A 15,811-nucleotide genomic window follows, 5' to 3' on the forward strand; every position below is an offset into this window, starting at 1 on the left:
CATTGAAATTAATTCGGCCCAACATATGAATGGTTGATCTGGACTTGCAGCAAATTTTAGGTCTGTTCAAAATATAATACTATTTTAGTAAAATGGTGCAATGACAAAAATAAATCAATACCATGTTTCTCTCTTTTTATGTATATTTTTTGCAAATTGAGGTAAATATGTACATAGGGTGTCTTAAAAGATTGCAGTTTCTTACATTTCAGTTGTACATAAAGCTGCGTGTAGTTGGAAAAGCCTTAAGCCTAGGATACTGTCCTAGCTACCATTTGTGTTTTGATTTCTTAGAAAATCACATTTACATTTGGCCATAGGCCATATTACTTTTTATGTATTAAGCCTCAAGAGGAGACTACAATACAGCATATTTCTATATCAAATGTACTTAATAATGTAAAAAGCTGAAATCATTAGGCTAATGGTTTTGTCTATTGATATATAATATGGCATTTTGATATGTGCATTCTGTTCCGAGAGAATCATAAATATATGCATATACATTGCATCCTTGAAAATCACATGAGGTACCATAAAACTCAGACATAGGCTCTCATTAAGAACTGGTAATCATCAAAAGAATAATGTGTACACAAAATATGAATCACAACTGGAGTTTTATTTCAAGGGCTTTATATACAAAATAAATCATGTAAATTGTTCACATTTTATTTGTGGATTTGGATGTAGACATGATAAAAATGGATCTGGTTTTCTAGATGCCCAGAATCCCTTTAGTTCGAACGATTCGAGCTAAAAATCGTTCGACTATTCGACCATTTGATTGTCGAAGTAATGTCTCTTTAAAAAAATCTTCGACCCCCTAGTTCTCCACCTAAAACCTACCGAGGCCAATGTTAGGCTATGGGGAAGGTCCCCATAGGCTTCCTAACAATTTTCTGGTCAAAGGAATATCCTTCAATTGATGGATTAAAATCCTTTGAAACGTTCGTTTCGAAGGACTTAATCGTTCGATCGAACGATTATTCCTTCGATCAAATGATTATTCCTTCGATCGAACGATTATTCCTTCGATCGAACGATTATTCCTTTGATCGTTCGATCGTAGGAATATCGCAAAATACTTTGACTTCGATATTCGAAGTCGAAGGATTTTACTTTGACGGTTGAATATCAAGGGTTAATTAACCCTCGATATTCGACCCTTGGTAAATGTGCCCCTGCATGTTCAGAAATAGCCTCCCCTCCTAATTCTGTGAAGGATAACCGAATGAAGAAGCAGGGCATTTTTTTAGTTTCCATTCTTATTTGGGTTGAATTTTATTAATATTGTCTAGGACTGTTGCTTATGTTGTTATTTAAAGGCTCTAGCGTCCCTAGGGTGCCTTTCTTCATTTGGAATGATTGTCTGCTTAAACTTTTATATATCTGTCCTTTATTGTAGGTGAATTATACATTCTGCCATTGTATAAGCCCCAGTAGATCCTGCTATAATTGCATTTTGAACTTTTTTTTGTTAATCACACTTACAGCTTCCCAGTTGAATTTATTTTGTCCAAATAGCGCTCACTTCACTCCCTCTGACATCAGTAGTAGATAATCTTGTGTCTGTAATGCGCTGTCATATAGAATTCTCGTTAAGCAGCACAGTTGACAGATATTAATATGTAATTATTATTCTGTTATCTGGCTAACATTACAGGTTCATAATTGCTTTGTTTGATAAAATGATCCTGTTAAGCCACGTACACTTATTATGTAAAATTATGTTGCAAGCATCTTGGCAATGTTGAATATTTTCCGTTCTACATTCCACATACTGGGGCCTGCATCTTTCCTGTTTCAGCATTTTCGTAAAAGTACTCTTTAAAAATGTATTTAAGTTAAATATTTAAATTTGATCCTCAATGGCAGGAATGCTGTACTAATGGGAATAACAACAACAGCTACAGGTTATTTGTAAGTTTAGAACTATTGCTAGATAATAGGGAGGTGCAGCTAAAGTTGAGATCATGGGTAAAACATTTAAATATTGGAGCAATGTATCAAAAGTCTTAAAGTTGCACCAAGTCTAATAATCCTTAGAAACCAATCAGCATTTCCTAGTTATCTCTTTGAAAGAAAACAGCGTTATAAGGTCTTGGTTTAAACTTTGTGATGTTTATTACAGTAGCCCCTTATTAAGTTGACTGTAAAAATTCATGGTATACGGTTTTGACATCTATATAGAGATCAATACTCCAGATCAGAAATCACTATGATGAGAATGTAATAAATCTTATCAAATTGTCTGCAGACTAACCAATTAGCATTGATTGTTGGTTTTTATTTCACCAGTTTCAAGTTTGATCAGCTCCACTCGTCTGTATTCACATGACACGGTTTGTATTTGCCCTTAAAGGCAATGGAAGACTTCCATAGAAGTATAGTGCCATGCAAGTGTCACTGGGCTACATCTCCCTGCATTCTCCAGCATATTAGCTAAAGCTAAACATGATTGGAGCTGTAGTCCAGAAACTACAGGCATGAATTCCAAGGGCGTAACAATATAGGAAGCAGACCCCACGGTCATGGGTTGGAGGGTTCAGGGGGTGCCAGGTCTGCTGCTTAGAAATCCCCCCTGCCCAGGAAAATTTGCAAGCACTCACATACAAACAAGCACCCTAAGGGCAGGATGAGTTGCTGTGCATGCCAGCCCCCTCCAAATATAGTTTTGTTGTGGGGGGGCAGCAATAGTTAATTATGCCACTGATGCAGTCATAACATGTTTTTAATGCATGTTGGTGACAAATGCTGGATGCTTTGGTGGGAAACCTCCCTCTTTGGGTTACAGAGACTTACAGTACCAAATGCAGAATACCTTTTTCAGTAACAAAGGATCAGTGTGCCGTCATAGACCCAAATGCAAATAGTTTAATACTTGCTATTAAATCCTCCAGGTAAACAATAAAAACAAGACACCACAAGTCAAGTATGTAATGGCAAGTTTTTGTACTTGAAAGTAAAGAAACTGGTTAGAAAAGTTTACAATCATACTTAATGGAATACAGAGTTCAGTATCTATTTGTCAAAGCTGTAAATAATAATTCAACTTAATGTCTGTAAAAGTGCCATTGATGTCAATGTACCATATGGTGTTTTGTACCAGTTTAGCTGCTAATGGAAAAATATTCTATTTGGTATTATTGTCATGAAATGGATACGAAATGCGAATATGCCATGCAAAGTCACATCCAATTCTCCCTATAAAAAAATAAAAAATACCATCCGTGAGTTATAGGAGCATAAGTCTGTTGTTCTTACACATCCATAGGAAGAGGATCGCTGTTCTATGTCAAAGATGATTTTTCTAAAACACATTCTGAGAATAAAGAGTAATGAGAAATGTTTAATTGTTTGTGGAAATTATTTCTTTCTCTCTTTCGTCATCAGAAGAGACAATAAGGAGAACATGCATCAATCATCTACATTTTTTCTACCATGCCATTTTTTCCTTCCAATAGTATACTGAAATGAAACATCACAACAAATACAAAGTTGTTTGGGTGTTAAGAGTAAAGAAAATAGGTTTTTTTGCATCCATCAAAACTGCATAAACAAAGAGCAGGGAGCCTAGTGTTCCCAGAGCTGGTAGATTTTCACTGGGAAATGTTCTTGCATAAATTGGAATGCTGGGATAAATAAATTGTATCATGTTGCTTGAAGAGTCTGCTACTAATATTAAAATACTCCAATATATTGGAGAATGTGAGGACCTGAAGACAAAATCTGGGTAAGGCAACACTGCTATGAAAGATTTATGATCCACTTTAAATACATTTCTTTCTGCCACTGGAAATATAAATGGCACGGTGTCTGCCCTCCTGATAACTATGTAACAGCAGTGAGACAGAAAGTAATGTAACCCTATCATGACACCTGTGCACTCTCAATAAAAACAATTTCTCCCAATACAGGGAGTGAATCCCCTTTGCTATGTGAAGGAGACTGTGAATTTTAACACAGTGCCTCCAGCTAGTGGGCACTGAGGAATTACACCTCAGGGTACTTCAACTAGGACAAATAAAACACTCAAGTTGCAGCAAACAAGTAGAACTTTATATAACTTGAAGAAATGTAAAATACAATTACATATCAGCCCTGCATCGGGGAACCCACGTGGCAAATCCCATAAACCCAGTCACAGTCCCTTTCCGCAGAGCTCTTTATATCACCACAGTTAGAGCTACCTTTCTCCAAAGTACCTCTCCTTTGGACAAGGTAGTTGCTCCCTTGTAGCAGGTACATGGACAACATCTGTCCTTACACAGGGACAAAGGGGTTTTACTCCCCGAAATGTTGCATCGCACTCCGCATTGAAATAAATTTTTGAAGATTTCTCACAGTCCTGTGTGCCGTTGGAATTCCTTTGCTGTACTCTGTTGTGGGGCTGCCGAACCTCTGCCAGTGAGCACCAGGCATATTGCTGTTATCTGTTGGGTGTGCGGGATCCTGCTTTGTTCCTAGCTTACACAGGGGCCCACACACTGGAGCCTTCCAATACCCTCCCTCAGGCAGAACACTCACAACAGAAGGTAGAGGCATCCACAGAATCTAAAAAGAAATCCTTAATTTTCAGGCCAAGCTCCCAAGCTGTCCAAGCTGAGCACACAAAGCCTATTGCTTTATTACTACTGCTTATCCGAGCCCCCTGCAGCCCTTTCAAAGGAATCTGGTAACCAGGCAGCTACTTCACTTTCTTTCCAACCTCTGGGCTCCAAACCTTTCCTTCAGGTTGAGCTCAACATGATGCCCAGGGCCCCAGTACCCTGAGTTCACCAAGGGCCTCTCCATTCCTTGGGCCTTTATTCCATGCTCCCAGCAGCATCCACCACCTCCTGGAGTGGAAGGCAAAAGGGGGAGAGTGCCCTGCCTATGAGTCCAGGAAACTGTGGTACATGTGATACATGAGGTATATGGCACTGAGCCTCATAAGTGTAGGACATATTCTTTGCCACACTGAATTACTAGATGATGATGAGCTTTCTTTCTAGAACTATTTCTGATGAAGCATTTTGGACATTTGGCCTACAATGTATGTCAAGGTTAAATTGTGCTTTTGTGTATGAGTTTTCTTTTCTACTTTTACATACTTTATACATACATACAGATGAAGCCACTTGGATTTGTGAGTTAAATGCGTCATGACTCAGGGTTAATTGAAGAAACTGTGTTATCTAAAGTCATCTTAACCCATTTAATGCATTTAACCTTTTCATTAGCATACCAAAGCATCATTGTTTACAATGGTGAATGCTTTAATTAGATGGGATGTTGTGACACAGTTTTCTGTGTTAAATGAGATAAATGGGATATCTGTGTTTAGTTATTCTGTGTCAAACAGACAAACCAAAGTGGCTGCATCTGTATGTAGGGATGTGAAAATCTTAGACACCCTTACACTTTACAGACAGGCACATCCCTAGTAATATGGACACCTCAGTGGGTCCTTATGGGGACCTTGTGCTTATGTAACCTCTGCAGTTCACACAGTGTACTCTAGAGGCACTGTGCCAGAGTATAAAAGGTTTAGGAACCATGTGCTCTGGGTCCATTGCTTTAGCCCAACCAAGCAGGCTGGAAGGGAATGGGTAGTGCTGACCCTAGGCGCCTTGGCCCTAGTAATTAGACAGCTATACTCGTTTTATAGATCACTCTAGGAGTGATAGAGAGGTTATTTAGTTGAGCAGCTCAAGGCTCCGCCGAGGAGATTAGAGGGATTAAGATCCCAGGGTATTACTGACCCAGAGTAAGGAACCAAGTGTTGAGATAGGGATGTCAGGAGTTCCCCTAGTCTGCCACTGGAAGATATCCTGAAAACTGGGCAATACCCATCACATGCTGTCAACTTACTCTCTGCTGTATATTCCCTAGCCTGTGGGGATTCAGCCTATACGTGCTGTGAGTATATGCTTCCTTTATGCTGCTGTGTATGTTCTATACTCCATTGTGGATCAATGTGCTAAATGATCTCTGTGCTATTGTTCAATAAATATTGTTCTTGGTTCAACTCTTAAAGAACTACTGGCGCCGATCATTGTGCTATCGCATCAGGTTACAGTTACACTACACCCTTGCCTCCACCCTGCTGCGAGGGCTTACCCCTGAGAAAGAGAGCTCATCGGTGGTCTCAGCCCACCAAGGAAAGTAGCTTAAACTGCCCTAGTACAAGTCAGTTTACTATAGCGCTACACATACATTTTGTCTGCACATACTTATGTATATGTGCATCTACCTCAAAAATATACAATGGTATATTGTCAGTAACAGCATAGTATACTGTGATACTCCTACAACTGCCATTTACTGTAGCAAGTTCCCGTCTTCCCTTGTAACAATGAACATTCTGCAATAGCCATGCTAAATGGCACGTCTGATCACCAGCTGCTTGACCAAGCAAATTTCTCAGCCCTCTGTAGCCTCAGGACTGATTATTGCTTTCATTTTGGTTTGTAGAAGCACTTTGATAAATGTAAAAATATTTTTCTCCATTCAGTTTCCCAATACTGCTTTAAACCCATTAACTGACTAGACAATGTCACATCTTAGCTGATCAACATGAGGGAAAATGCAGACAAAGTACAAGATCATAATAGACATGTTGGGTATTTTTTAGTTGGAAAAAAAATCAGTGAAACAGTATGACTTTCCATCAGGATAAATCACTTGGTAGGGAAAAGTAATGCAAAACAAACAGTGAGACATATCATGCTGTTACAATTTCTAAAAACCAAAAAAATGGCTTTTGTACAAAGAATAATACAGAAGCATACATTTGTCCTCTGTTCAGTCAGAAATAGGCAAAGAGATAGGCTAGATGTGTTAAACCTTTAAATTCAGTGTTCAATTCAGCAGTTTTAAAAGTATTTTTTAACACCTAGTTATAAAAAACCCTAATATATATATATATATATATATATATATATATATATATATATATATATATATATATATAACACGATGGATCAGCACACACTGTAATTTTGCGAAGCAATAGTGTTTATTTCATACAAAACACATTAAAATGTGTTTTGTATGAAATAAACACTATTGCTTCGCAAAATTACAGTGTGTGCTGATCCATCGTGTTATATACATGCCTACCTTTGATCGTGCACTACTGGAAACATCGGTTTGAGTGCTGGTACTGTGGGACTCCATATATATATATATATACCCCACCTGAGGAAGGTTCTCGTATCTGAACCGAAACGTCGAAATAAATATTTTCACTTTTTTTGCATTTACAAGTCCTGTGTAGTGCGGTTTATTATGTTTGATTTATATGCTATAGATTCTAACCAGCACCCAGGCAGCTGCGATTTTTGAATGTGTGCTCCAGTACAGGACTCAGTATATATATATATATATATACACACACACACACAGGTATAGGATCCATTATCCAGAAGCCCGTTATCCAGAAAGCTCCAAATTACGGAAAGGTTATCTCCCATAGAATCAATTAGAATCAAATAATAATTTTTTTTTTAAATGATTTCCTTTTTCTCTGTAGTAATGAAACAGTACCTTGTACTTTATCCCAACTAAGATATAATTAATCCTTATTGGAGGCAAAACAATCCTATTGGGTTTAATTAATATTTAAATGATTTTCTAGTAGACTTAGGGGCAGATCAAAGGTCGAAGTGGAAATTTGAATTGAAAAAATTCGAATTTCAAGCTAATTTTTGTGTAAAGTCAAAATTCGATTGGAATTTGAAAAAAATCGAAAATGTAAATTTCTAAATTTATCAGGTACTGTCGACTTCGACCATTCACCATATAAAACCTGCCGAATTGCTGTTCTAGTCTATGGGGGACCTCCTAGAACCCATTTGGAGTCAATTGGTGGACTATGAAAGTCAACGTTTTTTTGGAAAAACGCTGAATTCAATTTGATCGAATGCACTATTACTTAGATTTGTATGATTCGAATTTGAACATTTTCGATCAAAAATTTACCTATTTGGCCAAAAAAAACTCCGATTTAATTTCTGTTGGTTTTTTTTAATTCAAAGTTTTTCAAATTCTAAATTTGACCCTTGATAAATCTGCCCCATACTGTCTCTTTAAAAATTCGACTTTGACCATTCGCCATCTAAAACCAACCAAATTGCTGTTTTAGTCTATGCGGGACCTCCTAGAACCTATTTGGAGTCAATTGGTGGACAAAAAATGTCAACGTTTTTTTGGGAATCGTGCGATTCAAATGCGCTATTACTACAATTCCAATTAGATCGAAAATGGACCTATTAGATTGAAAATGGACCTATTTGGCCAAAAAACCCTTTCAATTTAATTTTGGTCTTTTTGAATTCAAATTTCGAAGTTTTTCAAATTTGAAATTCGACCCTTGATACATCTACCCCTTAAGGTACAGTATGAAGATCCAAATTACAGAAAGATCCCTTATCCGGAAAACCCCAAGTCCCACTCCCAAGCATTCCTGTATATCCATATGCAGGGTATATACTTTCCTTTTCTGTAAAATATATAGATATTTTGCACAATTTTTTTTAATTTATTAGCATTTTCCCACTTTTTAGAAACTGTTCTTTTACTTCATTTGGTGCGATCAAGTTAAATATCATAGGCAATTTACAATGTAATGGGGTCTCAAGTGGTTAAATGACTAAACTCAGAGGCACATTTATTAATATTAGAATTCAAGATAATTGAGGCACATAACTCACAAATTGGAATGTTTAAGGGGCAGAGTTATCAAGGGTCGAACTGAAAATATTTTTAACTCTAAACTCTCAAATTTGACTAGGGATTTATCCAAATTCGATTAGTTTTTTTAAAAAAAATTCAAATTTGCTTTTCAAGATTTATCATACTCTGGCCCTTGAATTTGACTATTTGGCACCTAAAACCTGCCGAATTGCTGTTTAAGTCAATTAGAGAGGTCCAGGGATCAATTTGGAGATGCGTGCAGCCTTTCTGACATTCAAGTTTTTTTTTCAATTGCTCGAATTTATGGGAGTTTTTAAAAACTCATGAATTCGAAATTGGACCCTTGATAAATGTGTCTGTAAAAGTTAGCAACTGAAAAAAAAATTCTTGATACAGATTTGCTTAAAAAAATACAGCTTTGCAAATGGCTTTTTTGCATCTGCATAAGAATTTCGCCATATGTTTTGTCTAACTGGGGGAAAAATGCCAAATGACTCCAATACACATGTTATTTGTAATAAATGAATAATGAATATATAAAAGAACTATGTTTCTTTTTTAATGGAGAGCCTGTGACTACTAGGGACCATGGCCACCAATGTGTGTTTTGTTTTTTAACCATTAGGCCCTGGGTGAGCTGATTATTTTATTGCATGGGGCCCTGTGATTTCTGACAGAAGCCCTGTATACACTGCATGTAAAGAATTTGTAGTAAATAAAGAAGAAGAAACATTATCAGGGATGAATTCTTAAAGGGGAACTCAACCCTACTGTCCTGAATAGTTTAACCCACTTTACACAGGTCTTCAAGCTTGTGGCTGCAATTCAAATGTAAAATAATCCTCCATTGAGGATTCCCTCTGATCTGTATAAATCTGGCTCCTTGTTTTGGCTCTTGCAACTGGAGACAGAATGTTTTAGCACCTTTTTTTCAACACTGAAGTATGACTTTATCCCCATCTCTGATTCCAGTGTAATCCAATGAAACCAAAACTACATTAAATTATCACTGCATGTAAGATAACATCAAGATGCCTGACATAGTGGGAATTGGTGAATTTTCTTGCATTTATAATGAAGTTTTTGGTCAGTAGAATTCTCAAAAGTGAATTGTTTTCAATGTGTTAAGTTTTTTGTCAACTTCTGTAGAGAACTAGGGTTTGCAGTCTTGCAGAGGGACAGCCTTATGAATGGGTTCAGTCAGTGTCAGACTGGGACAACAGGGGTCCACCCAAGAACCGTAGACCAGGGGCCCACTCTCAGTACTAGTATTCTTCCTCTCCTCAATCAACCTCTATTTTCCTAGTGTCTTTTCTTTACATAGTATAATCAATTATTTATTTTCACCTCTTTGTTCTAATATAAATAGGGAATGACCATGAAATAGGCCAAATGTTTGGCAGCATCAGGGCCCACTGACACCTGGGCCCACCGGGAGTTTTCCTGGTATCCCTGTGGGCCAGTCCGACATTGGGTTCAGTCTTTCTTTAAAGTACAAAAAAAGAAACACATCTTGGATAACACATTCATAAGAATTGGGCTACTTATTACAAGAAGATGCTCCAATGAGAATCCTGCCTGCTTTATATATATCTGGCTCTGTGTATATAAACAGATGTTTTTGATTCATGTAGCATACATATGAGTGTATGCATTTGCAGGTAAGAGCCATTAAAGCTTTTTTTCAGTGAAGTGAACATTAATGTAATATATTGAATTGCACTGGCTCCCACTGCCTACGGTTGTATTACAAAATGCAGTATTGTTCCTTCTCTTCCTGCTTGTGCTTTTCAATTTAGAATCACCTCCTGTATAGTGTTGTTTCCAAAGAACCCACACTTCACAGTGTGAACCACAGGTCATCCAAACAGAAAGGCATTTCATGTGCGTTCAGCTCTTTTTTGAGCAGCTGCACCTGGAAAATGTTGAAATGCCTGTTGTAGTAGGTAAAATTGAAAGCTTTCTTTTTTTCTCTAAATTTAAACTGCTTTAGCAATTCATACCTAATTTTCATAAGTAACATGCAATTACCTTTTTCCAGGCAGGCACAGAAGAATCTTATGATATATATATATATATATATATATGCTGTATCAAAAAAAACGCACTCACGGGTCTCTCCTTCAAAAAGAGCCGCAAAGGCTGTGATTTATTTCTTCGACATTTCGGCTACAACTCTATCCGTCCTCAGGAAGAACAAACATTACACAAGTGTGGTCATATTTAACATGAAGTGTTGGCGCCAAAACCGCCTGTGAAATCATCATCGAGTGCCCACCACAACATAGAGTCATGTGATTAGAGAAATGTCAGATTAACGTGATCAAACTTCATAGTGACAGAGCCCGTATGCCCAATGCCTAGTGCCAATGAGTGATTGCTAATCCATGACAAAACTATTAAAAAATACATAGCCAATCCGGATGTCACGTAGTGACAAACATCGCGCTAGCGATATACTTACCCCCAGCTAGCAGTCGCAGCCCCACCACACCATTCTGTACCAATGTGTCCCTCTGTGCAGTTACCACCGCCGTCATAGAGAGAAGGAGACACCCTCACTCACTCCTTGTGGAGACATGTCCCAGCGTCAGGTACGCTTAGATCCGGATCACTACAAGCGATGTGGGAGCTGTAGTGATACGGGCTCAGTCACTATGAAGTTTGATCAAGTTAATCTGACATTTCTCTAATCACATGACTCTATGTTGTGGTGGGCACTCGATGATGATGTCACAGGCGGTTTTGGCGCCAACACTGCATGTTAAATATGACCATACTTGTGTAATGTTTGTTCTTCCTGAGGATGGCTAGAGTTGTAGCCGAAATGTCGAAGAAATAAATCACAGCCTTTGCGGCTTTTTTTGAAGGAGAGACCTGTGAGTGCGGTTTTTTTGATACAGTATATTACTAATTGTTTACCAGCACCCAGGAATTTACACTCTGGGAAGGTGTGCACCACTCTGGACGTATTATATATATATATATATATATATAGATAGATAGATAGATAGATAGATAGATAGATAGATATATATATATATATATATATATATATATATACTACTGGATAGGTGCACTCAGAAAACAATGGAAATGCCTAGGTGCTGGAACATATATCAAAATCAATAGAGCAAAGAAATCCGCAGTCATAGGTCTTTTGTGAAGAAAAAAATGGGTTTATTCAACGTTTCGGCAATATCATTTTTTTTTCTTCATCTAAAGTTTTTTGTTAATTTGGTAACAAATGAAAAACAAATTGAAAAACTGACTGAACAAATTGTTGGTTTACTGATGAAGGCTAAATGGATCCAAGCCTAGAATATTTAGCTGTAAAGATGTCATAGAACTACATTTGCTTTTACATGAGATAACAAATAAAAGTTCTATAATGTCATCAGAACCTTTGAACATTTGGACTGCATTTTACAACAATTAATTTTTGGGGTAAAGAGTCAAGGGTTTTTTTTTTAGTGAAGATGATTCAGATTATTATAGATATTCTTCTCCAAGTCCTTTAGTCCTTATGACTATGCTATATGGCCAAACTTTGTGTGGACATCTGTCTGTTCAACATCTCATTTCAAAATCAAAAGTTTTATTACAAAGGTGGTCCCTTCTTTGTTTCTAAAACAGCCTTTATCCTCTCCAACTGTAATGAGGTTTTCCACTAGATGTTGGAATATTATTGGTTGGATTTTGCTTTATTCATGTGTTTTAATATGTGGCTTGATCCCATCTGACTTACATCAGCATTCTAAATTATTCCTAAGGTGTTCAGATGGATATAGGCAGGGCTCTGTGTAGAGAGATTACTTTGTGCACAGGGTAATTATCCAGTTGAAACAGGAGAGGGCCTCGCTAAAAATTTGTTGCCATTGTTGCCACGTGTAGTGTAAATAGACAATTCCAATAAGGAGGAGCGTGTAGTACATTTATTCATTCTTTAATGGAAGCCATTAAAGAAGCTTCTGCATTGAACAATTACAACTGGGTTGCAACCAATCAAAGCTACAAGGGGATAAAACAGATCATGTGTTTAATAGGCGTAGGTCTGTCACAAATTATTTCTACTTGTGCCTTATTGAGGGTGGTTGAGTTTTGTTATGAAAGGTTTTGTATTTGTTTTGCATTGTCAAAAGAAATATAATATATTACTGTTAGAAAGATGCATTAAGGACATTTGGGGATACCATGTGAAAATGTATGCATAGACTGAACTTTTGATTATCTTGTCATATCCTCTGATGGAGGTAGAAAATTGGGGTAAAACTAACTGGAAAGGGAATACATTTGACCACTTAGGTGTCTGTTTACTGAAGTTGGCTATACAGCTTTCCCATTAATGTTGTTGAAGCAACGTAGGGGGTTCTTCACAGTCAGGACAGTGAGGTTGTGGAATGCACTGCCGGGTGATGTTGTGATGGCTGATTCAGTTAATGCCTTTAAGAATGGCTTGGATGATTTTTTGGACAGACATAATATCAAAGGCTATTGTGATACTAAGCTCTATAGTTAGTATAGGTATGGGTATATAGAATTTAATTAAAAGTAGGGATGGGTGTGTGTATGGATGCTGAGTTTTCATTTGGAGGGGTTGAACTTGATGGACTTTGTCTTTTTTCAACCCAATTTAACTATGTAACTATGTAACTATGTAACTATGTAATGTTGAGATAATTCATGATTCTATTCAGAGTCTTGGCTGGTAGTTGTACTACATCTGCTTTAGAGAGATATTTTTACTACGCTCCTCTACTGACCTGCTACTCAACTCTTCTCTCACACCTTGTGTATTATTCCCTTTAGATTGCAAGCTCTTTCTGCACAGGGCCTTCCTCACCTTTTGTACCGGTATTGATTGTGATGTATGTAACTCCATATGTTCTATGTATGTAATTCATGTGATTTAGTTGTATAATCATATTTACTTTACAGTGCTACGCAATATGTTGGCGCTATATAAATACATGTTATTATTTTTAATAATAATAATAATAACAATGTTCCTTTTTGATTTTCAACGGTGGCAGGAATGGGGGAATCTTCTAATTCTTATGTAAACGTTATATACAGTATATGCGCTTTCAAAAATAGCATCTTTCTATAATGGAAACTGATTACCATGGCTAGGTTGGTCTTTCCATAGGCTGTTGAAAGCATTTAGAAAACTGACAACAACAAAAAAAAGCAGAGAAACGTGATACTGTTTTTTCAAATGAGTTTAGAAAAACAGAAAAAAAATAAAAATAGAAAACAACTGAATGAAGCCATTATTTAGCCGTCTACTGAAGTATTGAAAATGTTACTGTCACCAAACGTATCTTCTTCTCATGTTCTTTTTGAACTTAGGGAAAGATTTAGCAATGGGCGAATCTGACCCGTTTAGTTTTGCCAAAAATTTGCCGCCCATCCCTAGCAATAATTGAGCTGGGAATTTCAAAATTATTCCTCGCAGTTTGATGTTCTTTACAATATATCAGCAATATCCTCATGGTCAGGAAAATGAGATACCACTTTAAAAAAAAATGTAATAATCTTTTTTCTTCTTTCAATGCAGCATTATTACACAATTCACATTGGTGTTATATACCGCAAATACATAAATATTAGATATCTGACATTTACAGAGCCGGTTTGCTATTAATAGCAAGCACATAAATCATCCTCTTTGTAATAATGCTTCTGAATTGAAGGAATATTGTCAACTATCTTTCAGACTGTTTACTGAGTTTAAAATCATGGGAATATTGTCTGTCATAATGCTTTATCAGCTGGACCTTAAAAGGATTTTGCCAGTGCTGGGTTGGACTAAATTGCCCCTTAAGCCTCTATCTCTTTCCAGCAGTAGTAATTACTAGAAGCCTTAAGGTAATAACATTTTCCTGTGCACTAAAATCTGCACAGAAGGTTTTCCTAATGGGGATTATTGAGCATTAAGATGATGCACACAAAAACATGAATGTGCTACGGTTGTAGTTCAGATATTAAACTTGGAGAAAGAAGTATATTTTTCTTACTGAAAATATTTGTATTATTGCCTAATATAAGAAGCAAAATATACATTTCATGAAATGTACCATATACCATATTTCAGTTTTTTAATCATTCTATAAGATAGCAAAGTATCGACAAGTATCACAGTACTGTTGTGTTGTTTATGATTTGAATGACGTACTATGGAGATGACCACCAACAATAATACCAATCTGCAGCCCACAATTAAATCAGAAATAGTAAAAGGGCTGTGAAGAACATTTGCCACTAAGGGGCAGATTTAACAAGGGTCGAATTTCGAAATCTAAAAAACCTCGAAATTCGAATGCAAAAAGACCAACCGAACTTAAATCAAAGGGTTTTTTTAGATGAACAGGTCCATTTTAGATCGAATAGGTCTGTTTTCGATCGAATTCGAATCGTACAAATCGAGTAACAGCTCATGCGATGGAATTCGATTCAAAGTTTTTCAAAGTCCACCAATTGACTCTAACTAGGTTCTAGGAGGTCCCCCATAGGCTAAAACAGCAATTCAGCAGGTTTTAGATGGCAAATGGTTGAAGTCGCAGTTTTAAAGAGACAGTACATGATAACTCTCGATATTCTCATTTTTTTCTTTTTTTTTTCAAATTCTAATCGAATTTGGACTATTCCCTAGTCGAAGTACACAAAAATTAGCTCAAAATTTGAATTTTCACTTCAACCCTTGATAAATCTGCCCCTAATTGTTGCCAGGCTACAACTCTTAGCATTCTTTGCCTCATCAAGGGTGCATTTATGCTGTGGGTTGTATTATTAGCCCAACAAGATCAGGAATGGTCCTATAAAGTAGACCTAATTAAACTATCTGCTCAGCACCCAGCCTTCCAGTAGACAATGGACATTTTGTGAAAGTTTTACCTCACTTCTAAAACAAGAAATGTTCACCAGTTCGTATATTCGTATTCAACAAGAGGTGCAGTATGAGGAGCCACCGTAAGAACCTTTTTTTGGTGAGATTATTCTGCATTTTGGGCTACACAATGTCTAATAATTTTTGCTTTGCCTAGACAGCAATAATGCTCCATCAGAGTACAAGCTGAAAGCAATAATTTTGTTGTGGATGGTTAAACTGTATAGTGCCACTTAGGCT

Source organism: Xenopus laevis, chromosome 9_10S (assembly GCF_017654675.1).
Source record: "Xenopus laevis strain J_2021 chromosome 9_10S, Xenopus_laevis_v10.1, whole genome shotgun sequence".
Taxonomy (NCBI): Eukaryota; Metazoa; Chordata; class Amphibia; order Anura; family Pipidae; genus Xenopus; species Xenopus laevis.